This window comes from Ptychodera flava, assembly GCF_041260155.1.
Source record: "Ptychodera flava strain L36383 chromosome 23 unlocalized genomic scaffold, AS_Pfla_20210202 Scaffold_23__1_contigs__length_28996876_pilon, whole genome shotgun sequence".
Lineage (NCBI taxonomy): Eukaryota > Metazoa > Hemichordata > Enteropneusta > Ptychoderidae > Ptychodera > Ptychodera flava.
In genome coordinates, this window is record NW_027248277.1 from 15203526 (window position 1) to 15208631 (window position 5106).

At 31.1% G+C, this 5106-nt stretch overlaps 1 long non-coding RNA gene across 1 annotated transcript; it reads left to right on the forward strand.

The window, feature by feature from the left end:
• Window positions 1-380: 380 nt before the first annotated feature.
• On the forward strand, window positions 381-3379 carry LOC139123567 (uncharacterized). The gene is made up of 3 exons (XR_011549718.1): window positions 381-436; window positions 1838-1900; window positions 3317-3379. It is a non-coding gene; the product is annotated as an uncharacterized lncRNA (long non-coding RNA).
• Window positions 3380-5106: the final 1727 nt, after the last annotated feature.

Sequence of the window (5106 nt, forward strand, 5' to 3'; positions counted from 1 at the left end):
TGAAAATCAAAATGGCCGCCCTTCCTGTGTTATCTCAACGGAGGAAATCACATTCCTGATTATCACAAAACTGAGTCGGTAAAAGCTATATTCACTCCATAAGCTTAAAAATGAGCCCTCATAAGCGGTAGGCCAAGAGAATATTGTAAAAGTCTGAGAGCCCGAATATTTGTCCTCGAGTCAAATTCAACCTTAAACAAACATACTGAAAATCATCAAACTTACAGCTGCTTGCAATTTAAGTTGTTTATACTATGATATCTTTAATCTGCGTTTTTTGTTCCACTCTTTATTTATCTATTTGTATGTAACTATCGTTTCTCATATTTACTAATCAGCATCGTACATGTGTCATTTTCATTCAGATCTACGCAGTCGCTGTGGTTCATCTTTAAAGTATGCGCACTATTGATTAATACGTCAAAGACCGCGTCAGGTAAACGCCCATGTTTCCTTTCCATGTTGTCACAACGTTTCAGAGCATAGAATGTCCGTCACGATATGTGTGTTGAACAGTCGCATGTGTCACACTTTGAGTAGATATTTATATTATTCTACTCTTATAAAAAAATCAAAACAACAGAATGAAAATAATTTATTATACTTTTGTACGGCATCCATTTTTAAATACCATAACACCTGTTTACATTATGTATATGTTTGCATTAGTTTACATTAGATGGTTTGAAACCATATGCGACTTATGTAAAAATGTGTACTGCAGTATGACCCAAAAACGTTTTTAACGAACGCACAACTTTGATTTTAAAATAAAATCATGAGATACTTGGCATTTGTCAAGGGGCGTTATCGTTTATTCTATAAACTATAGGAGGGTCAGGAACTATGGGTTTGTTCGTGGTAAACAAATTGCAAAACAAACATTGGTTATTGGTTTATGCCGTGTCTGTACGTCCGATAAAACTTGTTTTCATTTTGATGCGCGGCGCATACTCTTTCGACGTTGTTGTTGTGAGCAAAAGTACAAGAAAATTCTTATGTGGCTTGCGAACCTCGTTACTATCGAAATCGTCGGGACTTGCCAGCTCTTGTAGTCACGTTCTTAGACACAGAGGACGCTTGATTGTACTCATACGGCCAGTGCATGCATTTATGAGTATGATTTGTATGTACTGTATATAAAACGCGCGGAATGGATATAGAAACAAAACTGAGCAGGGAGTTTTCACTAATCTTTACTGTTCCACTCGACAAATGCTTGGAATTTCTATACGGTATATGAACTTTGAGCACTGCATTTTTCGCGCCAAAATTTCAGTGCAATACTTTAATAATTCTTATGTTCAATTATTTTAACTCTCATTCATGTCATAGTTTTCTCTAATATTTATTTATTTACTTATATGCTTGTTGTTTTATACATTCACAACGACGAGATCACTGCTTTGTCAAGTTGATAAACAATTTCCAAAACAACATTGGAAATTAGATCCGGATAAATAATTACATATTTCCTACTGTTCCACGAATGAACCTGCTCAAGTGTAAGTTAATAAATGTATCCTGCCCACAAGTACGTGGTACATCGATTTACATATTTCTTAAATATTTCACGGTTTACCTTCAATCTTATCAATCGTCAAGTTATCAAAGACTCCAGACTGTAACCTGACAGGTTGCTTCATCTTGTGGCAAATCAATTGTTTATATCTTGTTTTCACTCAAATTCTGGAATTTATACTAATCTGAAAGCGTGACCATGACATTAAGAAATGCTTTCGAAATAACGATTTTGTGAAAAATTCAAGTCTGTTATGAATTAATTGCATTACCCATGGAGACTTATGGTAACCACTCATTTTATCTTTCAATGTAGCTATCATATTCGTACCTTCATTACCTGAAGACGACCAAACGTCCGATGATGAATTAACCACAGGTAAGATCGAGAATTTTGTCACCATTTAGACTGAGTAAAACTAAGCATGATCAGTTTTCACAAATCTTTACAGTCACACTCGACAAATGCTTGGAATTTCTGTACGGTATTAGCCCTTTGAGCGCTGCAATTTTTCCCGCAAAAATTGCAGTACAACATTCTACAAATTCTTTTGTTCAATTACTTTAACTCCCATTCATGTCATAGTTTATTTATTTATTTATTTATTTATTTATTTATTTATTTATTTATTTATTTATTTATTTATTTATTTATTTATTTATTTGTTTGTTTATTTGTTTTTGTTGTTTAGGTTCTTAGTTTCGTTGGGTTCTTGGAGGATTTTTCGCCTTGATTATTTTTGTTTTGTTGATCCTTGCTTCCCTGTAATGTCACGAACGAGAATTTGTTGGCTTGATTAGTATTACATACCCTACTCCATTACATCCACAACGACGAGATCACTTCTTTGTCAATTTGATCAATGTGATCAATTTGATCAATTTTCAAAAATCTTAACAGTTCCACTCGACAAATACTTGGAATTTTCGTACGGTATATTAGCCTTTTGAGTGCAGCAACTTTCTCCGCCAAAAATTTGGTGCAACAGTTTACAAATTCTCATTTTCAATTACTTTAACTCTCATTCCTGTCATAGTTTTCTGTTATGTTTATTTATTTATTTATTTATTTATTTATTTATTTATTTATTTATTTATTTATTTATTTATTGTTTTTCGGGTTTGGTTATTTGACTTTTATTTATTTTTTCATTATATACTTTGTATTTGTTTGTTTTTTGTTTTGTTTTTGATTGAATGGTCATTAATCAATTTATTCGTTTTCATTTATTTGTTTTTGTTGTTGTTTAGTTTTGTTACTTTGGTTGGGATTTGTATAGGGTTTGGTAATTGATTTTTTTTGTCTGTTAATCCTGTCTCCCTCTCACATCAAGAACGAGGATTTGTTGGCTTGGTAACAAAGTGTTTGATACTCTACTTCTTTACATTCACAACGACGATATCACTTCTTTGTCAAGTTGCTAAACAAATCCCACATAACATTGGTAATTAGGATCTGTATAAATGTTTACATGTTGGCTACTGTTCCGAAAATGTGCCTGCTCAAGTGAAGGTTAATACATGTGTCCTGCCTACAAGTACGTGGCACATACATATTTTTGAAATATTTCAGAGATTATAACCTAACAGGTTGCTTCATCTTGCGGTGAATCAATCGTTATATCTTTGTTTTCACTCAAATTCTGGAATGAACGCTGATGTGAAAGCGTCACAATTACATTAGAAATGTTTTTCACAATGTATATTTCGTTAAAAATTGACATGAAGACTGTTATTTATAATTTGTATTACCATGACGACTAATGGTAACCGTCCATTTTATCTTTCAATGTAGCTGACGGACCGGTATCTCCATTACGTAGAAACAACCAAATGTCCGATGATGAACTAACCACAGGTAAGGATTGTAATTTTGTAACCTATTTAAAAAATGTAAAACAAGCAAAATCAATTTTTACAAATCTTTACAGTCTCACTCGACAAATGCTTAGAATTTCTGTACGGTGTATTAGCTCTTTGAGTGCAGTAATTTTTCCCATCAAATTTTTGGTGGAACATTTTACAAATTCTTATGTTAAATTCCTGTCATTATGATATTTTTCTCTTTTATTTATTTATTTATTTATTTATTTATTTATTTATTTATTTATTTATTTATTTATTTATTTATTTATTTTTTATTTATTTACTTTTTGTTTGTTTTTTGTTCGGTTTATTTATTTGACGTCTATGTATGTATGTATGTATGTATGTATGTATGTATGTATGTATGTATGTATGTATGTATGTATGTATGTATGTATGTATGTATGTATGTATGTATGTATGTATGTATGTATGTATGTATGTATGTATGTATGTATGTATGTATGTATGTATGTATGTATGTATGTATGTATGTATGTATGTATGTTTGTATGTATGTATTTTGTTTGTATATTTTTTGTTTGGTTGGTTATTTATTCATTTTTTTTATTTTCATTTTTTTGGGGTTTTTTTTGCTTAGGGTTGTTATTTTGATTTTGATTTTGGATTTATTTGTTTTCACTTTCAATAGCTGTTAATCCTGTCTTCCCAGTCCTGTCACGTACGAGATTTATTTATTTATTTATTTATTTATTTATTTATTTATTTATTTATTTATTTATTTATTTATTTTATTTATTTATTATATGTTTGTTTGTTCACGGATTGTTATTTGACGTTTATTTTTTATCATTATTTATTTGTTTGTCTGTTTGTTTGTTGGTATTGGTTTCTATTGGAATGTTATTTATCCATTTTTTTTCGCTTATTTCTTTTTTATTGTTTAGGTTTTTAGTTTCGTTGGCTTCTTGGAGGGTTTTTCGCTAATTTTTTTTTTTTTTGTTAATCCTTGCTTCCATGTCATGTGACGAATGAGAATTTGTTGGCTTGATTAGTATTCAATACCAAATGACGAGATCACTTCTTTGTCAAGTTGCTAAACAAATTCCAACATAACATTGGAAAGTAGATCCGGATAAATAATTACATGTTACCTACTGTTCCACGAATAAACCTGCTCAAGTGTAAGTTAATACATATATCCTGCCTACAGGTACGTGGTACATAGATCTACATATTTCTGAAATATTTCACGGTTTATCCTTCATTCTTACCAATCTATCAAATAGTCTGAACTACAACTGACAGGTTGCTTCATCTTGCGGTTAATCAATTTGTATATTTTGTTTTCACTCGAACTCTGGAATTAACGCTAAGCTGAAAGCGTTACGATAACATTAAGAAACGTTTTACATCTAACGATTTTGTTAAAAATTGACACGAAGACTGTTATTTATTAATTACCATAAAGACTAATGGTAATCACCCATTTTATCTTTCAATATAGCAGAGGGATCCGTACCTCCATTATCCAGAGACGACCCAAAGTCCAAGGACGAACTAACCACAGGTAAGAATTGTTAATTTGTAACTTTCTTAAAATATGTGAAATTAAGCATGATCAATTTTCAAAAATTTTCACAGTTCCACTCCACAAATGCTTGGAATTTTTGTACAGTTTATTAGCCCTTCTAGGGCAACAATTTTTCTCGCCAAAATTTTGGTGCAATGGTGCAACAGTTACAAATTCTTATTTTC